The following is an 18644-nucleotide window of genomic DNA, read 5'->3' on the forward strand; positions in this document are numbered from 1 at the left end:
AACCCACAATAATATGTTAAAGTGTGTGTGTGAAAATGAAGGTTTAAGAATACTTGTTATTCCTAGAGTCAATACTAAGAGGAATGTATAAACTAATGCTTCCATAGATTCAATCATGGTTTACAATTATAGCTTCCATATCTGTTTATTTAGAGCGTTCCTAGATAAAAAAAGAGCAAGAGTCAAGACAAAGAAAAGGCGGTGATTCAAATCAAGATGTCCCCAGTACCCTATGTCAATTACAAATAGAAAATTGAGACAAAAAATCAGAGATTAATGTTGTATCAAACTACTTGTCTTCTTGTAGTTAGATCTCCAAGGTTTTGGAATGCTCCAAATTCCACCTGAGCATCTAAATCTGGATCAATACTAGCAAACACATCTCTAAACAAGGTTCGAGAGCCATGCCAAATGTGTCCGAAGACGAAGAGCAGGGCAAATGAAGCATGTCCAAAAGTAAACCAACCCCTTGGACTACTACGAAAAACACCATCGGATTTCAAAGTAGCACGATCTAATTCAAAAATTTCACCCAATTATGCGCGTCTAGCATATTTTTTCACAGTAGCAAGATCACTATAACTAACTCCATTTAGTTCACCACCATAGAACTCAATAGTTACACCTATTTGTTCAACACTATACTTCAATTTTTCCCTTCGAAAAGGAACATTAGCTCTAACAATTCCTCTCCGTCTACCAAAACAACTAGAAATGTTTCAAAAAAGTAGGCATACGACGTACAAAAAGCTCATGCCCTTCTTTATCTCTAAATAAAGGATGTCCTAACCACCCAATAGCTATTCCATCCTCGTTATCCATTGAACCTGCTCTGAACAATCCACCCTTTGCTGAATTATTTCTGATGTAATCATAAAAAGCTAATTTTTCAGGAATTTTAGACTAAGCTTCGGATAAGCTTTGATTTTCAACCAGCCCAATACCAACTCTTCGATATATTTCTTAATCCCATTGATAACGAGTGGGACCAAATAATTCAATGGGGGTAGTTGCTAAACCATACCACATAGTTCTAGCAACAACAAAAGCTGCAAAAAAGACAACAACGATACTACTAGAAAGCATGGTTTCAATATTTCCCACACATAATCCTTTGTATAAACGTTGGGGTGGGTGAACACTAAGATGGAATAGGCCCGCCAATATACCCAATGTCCCTGCTGCAATATGATGAGAGGCTATTCCTCTCGGAACAAAAGGATCAAAACCTTCCGGTTTCAATATTTCCCATACATAATCCTTTGTATAAACGTTGGGGTGGGTGAACACTAAGATGGAATAGGCCCGCCAATATACCCAATGTCCCTGCTGCAATATGATGAGAGGCTATTCCTCTCGGAACAAAAGGATCAAAACCTTCCACACCCCACACTGGATTTACATATTGTACTTTTCCGATTAGCCCATAGGGATCAAACACCCATATTCCAGGACCATACAATCCTATTACATGAAAAGCACCAAACCTAAAACAAGCCACTCCTAAGAGAAATAAATGAATTCCAAAGATCTTGGGCAAATCTAAAGAAGGTTTTCCTGTACGTTCATCACAAAATATTTCTAGATCCCAATACACCCAATGCCAGATAGCTGCCAAGAAGCACAAGCCAGAAAACACAATATGCGCCCCAACCACACCTTCATAACTCCAAATACCTAGATTCGTTATAGTTCCTCCTGTAATACTCCAACCATCCCATGAATTGGTTATTCCTAAACGAGTCATGAAGGGTATAACAAACATACCTTGTCTCCACATTGGATTGAGAACGGGGTCAGAAGGATCAAAAACTGCTAATTCATATAGAGCCATTAAGCCGGCTTAACCAGCAACAAAAGTTGTATGCACTATATGGACAACCAACAAACGACTGGGATCATTCAATACGACGGTATGAACATGATACCAAGGCAAACCCATGGAATACCCATGAAATATAGACACTATGTAACTTTATTGCACTGGAAAAAACTATGTTATGGACCTCCCTCTTTCAGTGGATTATCTCGGAGAAAGGATTCCATTTTTTTTAAAGTATTTTAGTCAGAATGTCACAATTCTATTTGTTGGAACAAAGAGAAGCACATCTATTCCATACCAGATAAGTAACAATACGCAATGAGAGGTTGACTCCATTTTAGATGAGCAAATGCATACAAATTTGTTCATCATTCAAAGAGCCTATTCATAAGAATTTTACTTTATTCATTTTGTCTTTTTTTTTATATCATGAACATATCGAATCTGCGCAAATAACAAATAAAATTAAACAAAAAATAAAGAAAATAGAAAAAATAATAAAATAAAAGCCAAATCCAATATAATATTATTAAGACAATAAATTCATTGTTACGCTTTCACATTAGAGTGAAATAGAGTACTTCATTTTTTTTTTATTTCATTTAATGCCTATTGGTGTTCCAAAAGTCCCTTTTCGAAATCCCGAAGAGGATAGTTCTAATTGGATTGACGTATAGTGCAACTTGTCAGAGACATTGGGTCATTATGGGATTTCCCCATTCTCTACCCCGATCGAGATATCCTCTGTTTCACCAAAGAAGGATTGATTAAATCATCCAAAAATTAGAGTGTGAAGTGGTAATAAAGTGCAATTAGATCTATGCTTTGGAGGTATTCAGATTAATATTATCAATTAGAATAATTTAAGGTTAGCTTGTTTGGACCAATAATAGGTTATACCATACGATTGAGCTATAAAAGTGTCAAGCATTTGTTGTACCAAAGGTTGTTCAACACAAATCTAGATTAACCATTTAACAAGCAAGGTATTAAGAGTGAGCAAGATAATAAATATAAAACATGTTAGTATCAAGCATTAAAGTCCATGTTGAGTTTATACTATACTTATTCTTACATCAATAGTGTAACCTTTTCACCTTGACATAATAGATTTAGCTAAACATAATGAAAGAACGAAACATAAATAAACAAGATAAGAAGATAATTATATAAATAAAGGAAAGAAAATGAAAAGCATAAACAAGAGATTAATATAACATAAAATAAAACTTAAACATTATAAAATACAAAGAAAGAGAGCAAGAGCATGATCTTGATCCGAACACCAAGATGCCTAAATGCATAGCAAATGCCTCCTTTTATAGGCAAAAATTTGAAACTATTGATTTGATGACTAATTGTTGAGTGGGTGGCCAACTCTTGACTTGGTGAAAATCCTTATCTTCTTGTCTGAATAAAACATCATTGCTAACATCAGAACTAGAACCACCTGTACTCATGAAAGTTCTAGGAAATTGTCTTATCTTTCCAGGAAAAAAAATTAAGGTCATTTGGACTTCTAGAACTCAAGATATGGGTTGCAGATATTGATACGTAGATAGTGTAATGTTTGATTCCCTTAAGCTTTTCTCCTTAACCCATGTAACAAGCTTTTGGCCAATAGCTCCCAAGTTAGTTGAGTTTAGGGTATTAGGTGTTAAAACACCCCTTCATGCTTAATTGCTTAGGTTAGGGAGGCTAGGAAACCAAACTTATCTACGTTTTTATTATCATCAATATTATCAATTATTTTTTTTGCAAATTATATATTATCCCTTTCCTTTAGTTGTTACCTTTAACAAAAGAACATAAATAATGTAATAATCCAATGTGCAACCCAAAATCATATGTTAAAGTGTGTGTGTGAAAATGAAGGTTTAAGAATACTTGTTAAATGAGTATATGAGCAATATCAAGTGATAACAATGTGAGAGTTTGTAAACCTGAACATTTCAAGAAGTATTCTTTTTTTTTTTTTGATCAAATATAAGAAATATATTAGATCAAAAAGAGCAAGACAAGCTAGAAACCAGTAGTGTTCAGAATATTTACATAAAGACAATTAGGGAACAGGCTCCCTATAGAAAATAGAAATTGAAGACCAGCAGAAAACAAGCTGGAAACCAACAGAGCAGTACATACACCAAAAAAGGGAACAATCTCCCTTCAACAAAAAGTAGCAAGGTAAACTTGCAATACAAGCTGGAAGCCAGTAGAGTACAAATTTTACATAAGTATTGAATCCATAAACTAGGGAACAGGCTCCCCAGAGAAATTAAACCCGATTAAACCAAACAGCCGAAACAATCAGCTAACCATAGCTTTAGCAATAGCATGCATTCCTATAGGGGATCAACTACAAAGTAGTAAGCAATCCTACTCCAGGAGCAAAGATAGAGTAGCAACCACAAGAGGCAAGCCGCAGAGAGTCAATCACCAGGTCAGAGACAAACAAGAGAAGTTGTACAGGGAATTCACCACAGTCCTGACAGACAGAAACAGAAAGCAACCAACAAGCAAACCAGCAAAATAAATGCACAAGTCCAAAGTCATTGGTAGGCGCCTACCAGCAGGGATACCTACTAAACAAAAGATACAATCATCAAAAGGTAGAAGAGGGGACAGAGCTATCAGAGCTGTGCAGAGACTAGAAAGATACAGCAGGGGTGTTGGGTTTCAGCCCCAAACAAGAAGTGACAGCCGCTTTGCTTCGAGTGAGATACTGCCTCCTGGGTACTTTGGATGCATTAGCCTTCTTTCCTGGATCAATGGACTTAGAACCATCAGCCTTTGATCGCTTGCAGTCAGGAGGTTGTGTACTTGGAAGATCTGCTGCAGCAGCTTCAGTGGACATTGGATCCTCCCTAAAATTAGAGGAAGGTCCTGCACAATATGGATCTTGTTTTTCAACAGCAGCAGTCTTTGCGGATGGGCTAGACCTGACTGAGCAGGTTGAATTGTCATGAGGCCTCTTCCTATTACGGGTGGTATGGCCTTTGTTGCAAGTAAGCGTAGAGTGACCAAGTGACTTACATTGCTTACAAAAGCGTGGCAGTGATTCATATACCAATTGATGTACCAAAGTGTTGCCATTGGGCAGAAGCACATTGATAGTAAATGGCAAATCAGAAAGTAGGTCTTCTTCAATGAGGACACGAGCATAAGAAATTTGGGTCATTTGAGTAGTAGGTCCATCACAATGAATCGGTTTACCAATCATGCTTGCAATTTTGGACAAGCATATATGATTCCAACAGCGTAATGGCAGATTAGGAAAACGCACCCATGTAGGCATATAAGTGAGCTCGGTGAATTGAAAATCAAAGAAATCAGGCATGATTTGAAGAACAACAGGCCTACCAAATATAGGATATGGTCCTACCCCTACAACATCTAACATCTCTGTTTCTGAAGAGAAGTCAAATATCAACCAACCCGAATCATGCATAGAGAAATTGACTTTATGCTGCCATGTACGATTAATAAAAGATTGCATAGCAGAATACCCAGGAAACTTTCCAGCTACATAGCTAACTAAATAGAATTGCCATTTCTCAACTGGTTCACTAACATCAGCTCCTTGAATATGACATGCAGCAGAAGATGTGAAACCAGGGAAGTGAACAAGAGATGGGGAATGGGATGTACCTGGTGTTGAACCAGTCAGAGGGATTTGGCTACAACCAGCCTGAGGCATGATTATCCCTGGAGTTGTTGGAATCCTCTCATTAGGGCATGGCATTGAGGAGTGACCTTGAGCTGGTAGAGGGGAAGAAACAGTCTGCTTGGAGCGATGTAGAGAATTGCTAACTTTAGTCTTGCCTCGACACATCTTTTGGTGGTCAAAGTTCATGTCAGAACCAAGTGGGTTACTGGAATGACCACCAGAAGAGGGACATTAGGAAGAAGAAGCAGAGGGAGTTCAAAATTGTCATTGGTTTTTCCCGCCGAGGGGACAAAACCCTAGCATCACTGGAGAAATTTACAAAATCAGCAAAAGCAACCTTGGAACGAGGTGGAATAGAAGTTGGAGATGGGGATTGCACCGGTGAACAACTTCTGGACTGAACCTTAGCCATGCGCGGGGTAAGGCGTTGCTTGGATTGAAGCTTAAAATCACCTTGGCCAGATCGAATAGTTGAGGATTTAGCTTTTGATTTCGTCATATTAACCGAAAAAAGAACGTGTGATAGAAGGAGATAAACGGTGACCAGAGAGGGAAGGACACGACACCAAAGGGTTGCTTCTCTCACTACACCGAGAGGGTTTTCTCTCTCTTCTTACACTACTCTACTGAGAGCTCTTTCTTATTTCAAGAAGTATTCTGATAGACCTTGGTGATGATACTTACTAAGATGTGTCTCAAGAGTCAATAAAATTTCCTCCTTACTCTGTCATCCTAATAACAATTTTATCAAATGGTTTTAATAATAGCAAAAACAGTTAGTAAGTTAGTTTTTTTTTTTTTAATGTCAACTACTACCCTCTCCCCCCAACCAAAACAAGATGTTGTCCTCAAAGTCAATATGACAAGGATGAAAAATTGTAGTTCGTCAATCAATTGTTTAGCAGTAGCAGCAAAGATTATGATTTGTCGTGCCGAAGATGTTAGAAATTCTTGTTCCATAGCTTGATCAAGAAAAGACAACAATTTATCATAGAAACCATTATTAACATTTAACAAACCTATAGGTTTATGGTGAATGTGCAGTTGGGCCCAAGAGGAAATATGAAAGATCTCTTTCAATGTGCCCAGACCACCTGGTAAGGCAATGAAGGCATCAACATGGTTAAACATGGTATAAAGTCGATCAGACATTGTAGGGACCTGTAGTTCCTCTCCAATTGTTTTTCCAATGATGTCCCCATTTGTTAAAGCTTTGGGGACAACCCCCAAAACTTGACTTCCTCCTAAAAATACATCCATTGACACACCTCCCATTAACCTAAGGCTGCCTCCTCCATACACTAAATGAATCTTTCTCTCAGCTAGTCCCTAACCAAGATGATTTGCTGATTCTAAAAACTCTGGATCCACCAAAAACACAAATATTTCTTACGTGATGACTTGAGGAACCTGCCATTTCTACACACTTTTATATTTGATGAATGTATGGGTTGAGTAGAAATGAAGGGAAGGAAGAGAAGAATTTATAGATGAGAAATTGAAAATGCAATCATACCACCTATATGTAGGCCAACTGTAGTCTCACACACTCTCTCTCTCTTTATTAATTATTTATTTTGAAAAAGCATGTGTATGTACAAGTAGTTGTGATTGTGGCTCACATCTTCCCTTGGTTTTACATCCAAGAACGGCTTAAACGCCCTCTATGGGTCGAGGATAGGCTTCCCATCCAATTTTCTTAAAAACTGGCAAACATGATCTTTTTTAGTCAAATTCTCAAGACTAAGTTGAGCATGTTCTTTATGGAATTGTGGCCATAAATCATGAATTGCACGATGCACATCTCCACTAGGATGCCTCACAAGGGTCAACAGAAGATTATCTAAAGACCCCTTACTCAGGCCATCCTTAATGAATTGTATTTTATCTTCACAGTTTATAGATACCATTCCTAAAGAACGACATGTTGCATTACAAGTCCATCTGGCACATCTATGACAGACTTTCAGTCGTTTTGCATGACGTTTCTTTGTAAAAGTGCTTTTACCTGTTCTAGGCATGTGTGAAATGAAAGAATTGGAGGACACACCTGATAATCGAAACTTTGCTTCAATTAGCCAGCAAATATCTTTAGAAATTCCATGATTCATTAACAACCTCAATCTTGCACACCTAGCACGGTAAATTTTTGTAATCGCATTTGGAGGCAAAGCGAGAAAATACGTTTTTAATTTTTCAAGAGTGGTGTCCATTTTCAAATGAGAATTGGGGAAAAGATTTAAAGAAGGGAGAGAGAAAAAAATTGTACAAATATATACAGATATAAGTTATTATGGGAAACTGAAAGAACCGACTTAAGTCACGGAGTACCATTATCCGCCATTTGACCGGGGTGAGAGAGAGAGACTAGTAAAAACAAAAAGTTACACCAAAACAAAACACAAAACAATACGAGAAAAAGAATCAATCTTTATATATAGGATCACTTAATTCAATAAAGTCATTTTCAACCGAAAAATTGTCAAAATAAACTTTCAAACGATGCCTATTTACGTTGAAAACATTGTCATTCTTTGGATTCTCGATGTCACAGGCCCTATATGGATACACATGTTTCACAATAAAAGGACTGCTCCATCTTGATCTTAGTTTTCCAGTAAATAAATGGAGTTAAGAATTATAAAGCAAGACTTTTTGACCAACATTGAATGTTTTTCACATTATTTTCTTGTCATGAAACGCTTTGATTCTTGTTTTATGAATTCTTGAATTGTCATATGCATCATTTCTTATTTCCTTAAGCTCATTTATTTGCAATTTTCGTAGTTGACTAGCATCATCAAGGTTTGAATTGAAAGCTTTAATAGCCCAATAAGCTTTATGTTCAATTTTCAGAGGCAAGTGACAAGGTTTTCCATAAACTAGTCTATAAGGTGACATACCTAATGATGTTTAATAAGCAGTTCGATAAGCCAAAAGTGCATCTTAAGTCTTAAAGACCAGTCTTTCATTAAAGACTCAAATGACTTGTTGCAAAAATGTGTTCCACCATCACTTATCATGGCTCGAGGGATTCCAAATCGACTTAAAATGTTTTCTTTCAAAAAATTTATCATTGTTTTGTGATCATTGTTTCGACTTGGAATTGCCTCTATCCATTTTGAAACATAATCTACTGCGACTAATATGTACATGAAACCAAATGATGGAGGAAATGGACCCATGAAATCTATACCCCAACAATCAAAGATCTCAATGACAAGAATAGGATTTAAAGGCATCATGTGATGTTTTGAAATAGATCCCAACTTTTGACAATTTTCACAAGTCTTGCAGAATGCATGTGAGTCCTTGAACATGGTGGGCTAGTAAAATCCACTTTGTAAGATTTTTGCAGTTGTCTTTTTTGACGAGAAATGACCCCCACATGCCTCAGAATGACAAAATTTAATGACACTACTTACCTCATTGTCAGGAATGCATCTTTGAAATATTTGATCAGGACAATATTTAAATAAATACGGGTCATCCCAATAAAAGTTCTTCACTTCGTTCAAGAACTTTTCTTTTGTCTTGAGTACTCCAATGAGCTGGCAATTGTCCTGAAATAACAAAATTAACAATATGAGCAAACCAAGGCATTGTAGAAACGAAAAGTAAAGATTCATCAGAAAAGTAGTCATTGATTGATGTCAAATTCTTGAAGTAACAAAATCCACCGCACCAATCTAGCCTTAGAATCTTTCTTCAAAAGAAGATATTTCAATGCTGCATGATCACTAAAAACAACAATAGGTGAGCCAATAAGATAAGACTTAAATTTATCACATGCAAATACTACTATAAGTAATTCTTTTTCAGTGGTGGTGTAATTCATTTGAGTACTATTTAAAGTTTTACTTGCATAGTAAATCACATAGGGTTTTTTATCTTTTCTTTGTCCCAAGACAGCACCCATGGCATAATCACTAACATCACACATTATTTCAAAAGGTAATGACTGATTGTGCATCAAAAGTATCATTAAGTCTTTTATTTTACATATGTATTTATTGTTTTTATTTGGGATTTTATAATAAGTGATGTGCTTTTTAGTAATAAAGTTTCTTTTAATGTTTCGATAGGTTTTTGGAGCTTAAATGAATTATTTCAGAAAATTCAACGTCAGAATTCGGAACAAAGAATTGAAGAGAAATTTAGTTGAAGATTGAAGCAAATCTTGGTTCAAATTAGTGCTCTAAATTTGCCCCAAAAATCAATTCTATTCCAATTCTAGAAAAGAATATCATATGATCTATTTCAAGCCCAAACTTGCCTTATGTTGTGTGCAAACTTCAACCAACAAACACTCAAGGTTTCAATGTCAATCTTAGCCCAAATAATATGTACATTTGTATACTTATTTGATGCTCAAATTCAGCCTCAAGTTCAGCCCCAAATCAGCCTCCAAATCAGCCCAAGCACAATCCATGATCTTACATGTCCACACAACAAATAACATTTGATTTATTTTGGGCAATTAATTGATCCAAGAGGGCAAGCACATGGATGGAAAGCTGGAGGGGACATTGTGACATTATTTTGGGTCAAAAAGAAGAAAGAAACAGCTCATAAAGGAGGAAGAAAAACGTGCACCAAAGTGTTCTCCAAGCTGGCCTGATTTAATTTTCCAGAACACCTTTCGGTGTTTTGCCCATAACTGATGACTCAGATGTCCAAATGAGCTGTTCTTTAATGATCTGGAAAGCTAACATAATTTTCTATAAATATGTCTCTAATAGCCATCTCCGGGGGAGGCTTCTAAGAGGGTCGAATTGCTGTCCAAATTTAGAGTCAGATTTGTGTCCGAATTTTTACTGAAATTCTGTTGTGTTCTTCTTTGTAGATTTCGGTTCTTTAGTTTGTAAAACTTATTATTTCAGTTTGATTCAAGTTATTTCATGTTTATTCAAGTGTTCTTACATATAATCATGGTTGGCTAATCTCTTTCTTGGATCCAAATCAAGGATGATGGTGATTGAGGTGAGTTCTTTAAGATATAAATGAATCTTAATGTTTATCTTCTCATTTTCTTCATGAATGTTTTATTATTGCAAAGAAATTTTTAGAAATCATTTAGGTAATGTTATAATCTTGAATTTTTATGCACAAACCTTAGTTTTGGTATAGAGATTGCTTGATTCAATGTCTTACTTAATTTGAAAGTACTTGTTTCATTCTTAAGCAATAATTAATCTTCATCAATTTAAACTTCATTGTAATATCTTCCGATCTAATATCACCATCGTTGATATTTGGTTGAGTTATCTTATATATGTTGAAGAAATCACCAATACATCACCAATTAAAATTGATTTGGACCAAGACTTACTTTTTCTTGTCTTTTAAAAATCTATTTACACTTTTTTCATCTTTGAAAACAAATCCATCAATTATTTTCAACCAAGTTATTGTTAATTTAATTTCTCTTGAGTTTTTTTTGTTGTTACCTAGCTTATTTTCCAGATCTAGCTCTCTGTGGATATGACCTCGATCTTACCGAGTTAATTGCTACATCGCACACTCGTGCACTTGCGAGTTAAAACAAGCCGATCATAAAAAGCGGTCAAGCAATTTTGGCGCCGTTGCCGGGGAGCTAGCAAGCAAAGGTAACAAATTTATATTTGATTATTGAAAAATAAAAAAAAATTCATATAAATAAAAAATCAAATGGCTGGTTTTACCGCCTAAAAAAAAAAAATTGACCTCAACTTTTTGGATATTGGACTATTAATTGTTGGATTTTGGTTTGGTTCAACCATTTTTCTTTTATTGTTTATTCTAGTTAGTTTCTAATATTTATTGTTTATATTATAAGGCTGGTTTTACCGCCTCTTGTTTATTTTATTTAGTTGTTGTTATTTCTCTTATATTTATTGTCTAAAGTGCTTGGCCGGTATTACCGCCTCTTGTTTATTTTATTTTGTTGTTATTTATTGTTATTATTTCTTTTATATTTATTGTTTGAAGTGCTTGGCCGGTATTACCGCCTCTTTATTCATGCTTATTATACTTATCTTTTAATGTTTATTGTTGTTAATATTGTTTCTTAGTTGGAGAGTGAATTTCTTAATTTGTTGTATTTTTATTTTTGAGCCATTACTTTATCTTGTACGTTTCATTTACTTTCATTTGCAATCTTTTTTTTGTTTTTTTTGTTTTTGTTTTTTTTCTCTCCTTTCCTTTCGTATTCATATAATTGTTATTTTATTATTATTATTATTATTTTATCATGGCTAATGTTGAAGATGTAGAGGGTGAAGGGAGTGTTCAAGGTAATGGACCTCCACAATTTAATGATCAACCTAATTTTCGAACTCTTAGAGAGTATCTTCACCCGGCTAGACAAAGTACACCTTCGTGTATTATCTTGCCTCTTAACCAACAAGCTTTCAATTTGAAACCGGGCATGATTCAACTTCTTCCCACATTCACGGTATGGATTCTGAAAATCCATACATACACATTAAGGACTTTGAAGAGGTATGTAATACTTTTATTGATAGAACATGCACTGAGGAAACTATTCGGCTTAAATTGTTCCCATTCTCTCTAAAGGATAAAGCCAAGCTTTGGCTAAACTCCTTACGTCCTAGGTCTATAGGTACATGGAGAGAAATGCAAGCTGAATTTTTGAAAAAATACTTCCCCACTCATAGGACGGCAGCCTTACAACGTCAAATGATGAATTTTTCTTGTAGTCCAAATGAGTCATTTCACCAAGCTTGGGAAAGGTTCAAAGACTTGTTAAATGCATGCCCCCACCATGGGTTTTGAGATGTGGAGGTTTAGTGAGTTTCTTCTACGACTCTCTTACCGCAGATTTTAAAAAAGCTAGTGTCAACCATGTGTAATGGTGAGTTTTATGACAAAGAACCAAGTGAAGCCTTCGATTTTTTTGATCAATTGGCTGAAAACACAAAGCAATGAGAGACTTCTCTCCCACTTCATGTTGAGTCTAGAAAACACCATTTCTCATTCAAGTGGGAAGTTCCAATTAAAAGAGACTGATGATCTTAATGCTAGATTAGCCTCATTGGCTAGGAAAGTAGAGTCTCTTGAGATTAAAAAAGTGCATGTCATGAGTGAACAACAAGAGGAAAGTTGTGTTGTTTGTGAGAGCAAAGGGCATAGGACAACTGAGTGTCCTACCATTCCAGCCTTCAAGGAAGTGCTATATGGCCAAACTTCTGATTCAAGTAATGTTAGAAAGCCATTTTCAAACCAAGTAGGCAATCCCTACTCTGAGACCTATAATCCTGGATGGAGGAACCACCCAAATTTTGGATGGAGAAATGAGGGCTCTTCAGTACCTCAAACATTTCAACCTCCACCCCAACCATTTCATGCTCCCACACATAACACGTACCAACCACCTCATAAGAGATCCCTAGAGGATACTCTTCAACAATTCATGCAAACACAAGGAGGAATCAACAACCAAGCTTACAAATTTCAAGACCAGACCAATAGGACCTTAGATGACATTCGAAGTCAACTCACCAAGTTGACTCAATCACTAAGCATTCAAGAGAAGGGAAAGATCCCAGCTCAACCAATGCCAAATCCTAGAGGTCAGGTACACATGAGTGAATCCTCACTTAGTGAACCTTCAAACCATGAACAAGTCCAAGCCATCACTACCCTTAGAAGTGGAAAGATTGTTGACAAAGCTATAGGTTTTGGGATTCCTAAAGGTATTGTGGAGGAGAAATCTAGGGAGAGTGAAGAGGGAATCAAAACACAAGTGACAAATGAGAGTTTGAGTGACAAAGAAGGCGAGATAAATGAGAAAGAGATGAGTGAGAAAGGAGATGATTCAAGAAAAATTGGAGTCAAAGTGAGTGATTTAGAATTTGTTCTAGAGCACCATTTCCACAGAGGTTAGGGAAACCTAAACATGATCTTATGAACTCGGAAATCTATGAATTGTTCAAACAAGTGAAAGTCAACATTCCACTCCTTGATGCAATTAAACAAGTCCCATCTTATGCAAAGTTCCTTAAGGACTTATGCACAGTCAAAAGGAGATTGAATGTGAAAGAAAGAGCCTTTCTAACTGAGCATGCTAGTGCCATCATCCAGTTTAAGACCCCTCCCAAATACAAAGATCCTGGTTGTCCTACCATTTCATGCATTATTGGAAGTCATAAGATAGACCAAGCTTTGTTGGATTTAGGAGCAAGTGTGAATTTGATACCCTACACTGTTTACGAACAATTAGGTTTAGGAGAAATCAAGCCTACTCGAATCACCCTTCAATTAGCTGATAGGTCAATCAAGATTCCTAGGGGTATTGTTGAGGATGTGTTGGTCCAAGTAGATAAATTCTACTTTCCTGTTGATTTTGTAGTGTTAGACACCGCACCTATTCAAGGTTCTAATGCTCCCATCCCAGTCATCTTAGGTAGACCTTTCCTAGCTACATCCAATGCTTTAATTAACTGTAGGAATGGGGTGATGAAATTTTCTTTTGGGAATATGACTGTGGAGATGAACATATTCAATGTCTCCAAACAAATTGGTGAACATGAGGACATTAGAGAGGTAGATTGGATCCAAACAATTTGTCAAGAACACTTTGAGAGAGAATGGGTAAAGGATCCATTGGAAAGAACTTTAATTAATGATGAAAGACTTTATTCTTTGGAATGTGTTGATGAGGAAGTAAGAGAACTCGAGACTTATCTAGATCCAATGCCTATTATGTCAATAGGTCAATGGACCCCATCGTTTGAGCCTTTGATTTCACCCCAAGTGAAAGTGGAGGCATCTCTTGTCCAACCTTATAAACCAGAAAGGAAGCCTTTACCGAGTGATCTTAATTATGCTTTTCTAGGGGAAGATGAATCATATCCTATTGTGATTTCATCAAAACTTAGCATAGAGCAGGAACAACTTTTGAGAGTGGTGAGAAAACACAAGAAAGCAATTGGGTGGACAATCACTGACTTGAAAGGAATTAGCCCTCTTTTATGTACACATAGAATTTATCTTGAAGAAGAGGCTAAATCTGTGAGGCAAATGCAAAGACGATTGAACCCAAACATGAAGGAAGTAGTGAGAGGTGAAGTGCTTAAACTACTTGATGCGGGTATCATTTACCCCATTGCAAACTCAAAATGGGTTAGTCCAACCCAAGTTGTCCCAAAAAAATCTGGAGTCACTGTCATAAAAAATGAAAATAATGAGCTAGTACCAACTAGAATCCAAACTGGATGGCGTATGTGCATTGATTATCGTAAGTTGAACATGGTGACTAGGAAGGACCATTTTCCGCTTCCATTTTTAGACCAAGTGCTTGAAAGAGTAGCCGGAAGAGCTTTCTATTGTTTTCTTGATGGATACTCAGGTTACAACCAAATTGAGATTTCTTTAGAAGACCAATAAAAAACCACTTTCACTTGTCCTTTTGGTACCTATGCTTATAGAAAAATGCCTTTTGGCTTGTGTAATGCACCAGCCACTTTTCAAAGGTGTATGATGAGTATCTTTAGTGACATGGTGGAAAAATTTTTGGAAGTTTTCATGGATGATTTTTCAGTTTATGGGGATTCTTATGAGTTGTGTCTAATGCATTTAGAAAAAGTTCTTGAAAGATGTGAAGAGAGCAATCTTGTACTTAATTGGGAGAAGTGTCATTTTATGGTGACACATGGCATTGTCTTAGGTCACATTGTCTCTTCAAAAGGGATAGAGGTGGATAAGTCAAAAGTTGAAGTCATTCAAAAATTACCTACCCCTAGGACTGTGAAAGATGTGAGATCCTTTTTAGGACACGCTGGTTTCTATCGAAGATTCATTCATTCGTTTAGTACCATTGCCAAACCATTGTGTAACTTGTTGTCACAAGATGTCCAATTTGATTGGACATCAAAATGTCAAGAAGCTTTTGAAAAGCTTAAAGGGTTGTTGACCACTGCACCAATCATGCAAGCTCCTGATTGGTCTTTACCATTTGAACTAATGTGTGATGCTAGTGATTTTGCGGTTGGGGCTGTTTTAGGGCAAAGAAAAGATAAGAAGCCTCATGTCATTTATTATGCTAGCAAGACTTTGAATGATGCTCAATTGAATTACACTACAACCGAAAAAGAACTTTTAGCTGTGGTCTTTGCATTAGACAAGTTCAGGTCTTATTTGGTTGGATCTCTTGTTATTGTTTTCACTGATCATGCAGCATTGAAATACTTGCTCACAAAACAGGATGCCAAGCCACGTTTGATTCGATGGATCCTCCTACTCCAAGAGTTTAACCTTGAAATTCGAGATAAAAAGGGAGTAGAGAATGTAGTGGCTGATCATTTGTCCCGTCTTTCAAGCTATGAGACCATAACTGATGAATCTCCAATAAATGAATTCTTTGCTGATGAAAATTTATTTTGTGCAGGTACTGTTTCCTACATTGGCTCTCCATGGTATGCTGACATAGCAAATTACCTAGCCACAAGTCAGATTCCTTTTCATTGGTCTAAACTTGATAAACAAAAATTCTTGCGCAACGTGCGTACTTTTTTTTGGGATGACCCCTACCTATTTAAATATTGCCCTGACCAAATTGTTAGGCGGTGCATCCCTGATCATGAAATTCCAAGTGTCATTAATTTTTGTCATGCATTAGCCTGTGGTGGGCATTTCTCTTCCAAGAAAACCACTGCCAAGATCTTGCAGTGTGGTTTTTATTGGCCCACTATGTTCAAAGATGTCCATGCCTTCTGTGTTGCATGTGACCGATGCCAACGACTAGGTAACCTCACTAGGCGTAACATGATGCCCCTTAACCCCATTCTTGTTTTGGAAATATTTGATTGTTGGGGGATTGATTTCATGGGACCTTTTCCAAGTTCATTTGGCTACCACTTCATCCTTGTAGCTGTTGATTATGTGTCTAAATGGGTGGAGGCCATTGCATCTCGCACCAATGACCATCGAGTTGTTGTCAAATTCTTGAAAGAAAATATTTTCTCTCGTTTTGGCATGCCCCGGGCTATGATTAGTGATGGGGGAAAGCATTTTTGTAACAAGCCCGTTGGGATGTTGATGAGAAAATATGGTGTAATTCACAAGGTCAGTACCCCATATCATCCACAGACTAGTGGCCAAGCTGAGTTGGCAAATAGGGAGATTAAGAACATTTTAGAGAAAACAGTCAATCCAAACCGTAAGGATTGGTCCCTACGACTAGTTGATGCTTTGTGGGCATATCGCACTGCTTACAAGACCTCTTTAGGAATGTCTCCTTATAGGCTAGTTTATGGAAAACCTTGTCATCTCCCTGTTGAGATTGAGCATCGTGCATATTGGGCCATCCGGCAATTCAATGACAATGAAAACGAGGTTGAAAAAAATAGAAAGCTTCAATTGGATGAATTAGAGGAGCTGAGAAATGATGCATTTGAAAATGCAAAAATTTCAAAACATAAGATGAAAGCTTTGCATGATAAACATATTTTTAGAAAATCCTTTCATATTGGTCAAAAGGTTCTCTTGTATAATTCACGATTACATCTCTTTCCTGGGAAGATGAGGACAAAATGGATTGGTCCATTTGTGATTAAATCCATCTCTGAGCATGGTGCATTTGAGGTAGAAAATCCTAAGAATGGAAATGTTTTCAAAGTAAATGGACATCGATTGAAACCTTATCTTGAAAACGTTGTGGTTGAAGTTGAGACATTGGATCTTGAAGATCCAATACCATTGTAGTATCAGAAGTAATGAGTTTTTATTTTTATTTTTATTTTTTTTTCATTATCATTTTTATTTTTATTTTTATTTTCTTTCTTCCATCTCTTATATTTTCTTGTTCATGCATTAGGACAATGCATTATTTTAAGTTGGGGGGGTGTGAGGTTCTTTATTTTCAAAAAAAAAAAAATCAATGTTTTCTTTTAGTTGTGATATGCAGGTTAAAAAAAAAATCAAGCAAGAAGTCAGCTCATGTCCAAGTCAATCAGACATTCATCCTTGGAAACAAAAGGGGAGTAACAGTTTTCTAATCGTTATACTTTTCTTCTCTTTCTTTTTTACATTGAGGATAATGTAAAACTTAATTTTAGATATTTGATTATGTTGAATGCTTGAGATAACCATGCTTGTTTAAAAAAAAAAAAAACTTGCATTCGAATGTGAATGAGACTTGTTTAGGATCAACATTACATTTTTGGATTCATTATTGTGTTGAACATTGCATGCTTTAATTTGGGATAGATAATATCTTATAAAGCAAGATATAACATACTTTTTTTTTAAGATTATTGAAGTACATCTTTCCTTGTAAAAGTTGTGTGAGTTGTGTGATTATGCATGAAAGATGAGTGTGATGCTTTAATTGTGATTATCCCTTTTGATCTAGTCCTAAACAAGGTTTAAGTAAATAAAGTAATAATTATTACACAAATAAATAAATAAATGTGTACAAAGTTCTATCTACTCCAATGTTTTGAGTTGCTCTGTAACTAGGGGTATTCATCACAAATGTTTATCTTTACGTCAAAAGGCAGCTTGAAATATGAGTATGCAAAAGCACTTTAAGTTTGTGACTTTGTGAGTAATCGGGTGCATTCATCACAAATGTTTGTATTCGCGTCAAAAAGGGAAGTGACCACTTAAAGAAAAAAGAATAAAATAATATCTTCAAAAAAAAAAGGAAAATATATATATATATATATATATATATATATATATATATATATATATTTCTTTAGTTTGCTACCTTGTTTGTAGTAGTGAAAAGGGAAGATTACAAGTTGAGTTTTCGCGTGAATCAATTATGTTGGTTGCATGATAAATACGATTGAATTTGGAATTTTGTATGGATGTTTGACTTAGAGAATGTGAGTATGCTTATTTTTCTTTATTTGCTATTGTGTGCACCAAGTTAAAGATACCAATGTTTGCATGATAGGTCCTTTAAGTGTGATGAGTCGAGCCTAATTATGTTATTATTATTGTTTTTATTTTAAAGGTTTTATATTTTGTTTTGCTTGAGGACTAGCAAAATCTAAGTTGGGGGGTGTGATTGTGCATCAAAAGTATCATTAAGTCTTTTATTTTACATATGTATTTATTGTTTTTATTTGGGATTTTATAATAAGTGATGTGCTTTTTAGTAATGAAGTTTCTTTTAATGTTTTGATAGGTTTTTGGAGCTTA

At 35.9% G+C, this 18644-nt stretch overlaps 1 pseudogene; it reads left to right on the plus strand.

Moving 5' to 3' along the window:
- The first annotated feature begins 12335 nt into the window (after positions 1–12335).
- On the plus strand, positions 12336–17195 carry LOC140955047 (uncharacterized; annotated as a pseudogene).
- The last annotated feature ends 1449 nt before the right edge of the window (positions 17196–18644 follow it).

This window comes from Populus alba, chromosome 19, assembly GCF_005239225.2.
Source record: "Populus alba chromosome 19, ASM523922v2, whole genome shotgun sequence".
Classification (NCBI taxonomy): Eukaryota; Viridiplantae; Streptophyta; class Magnoliopsida; order Malpighiales; family Salicaceae; genus Populus; species Populus alba.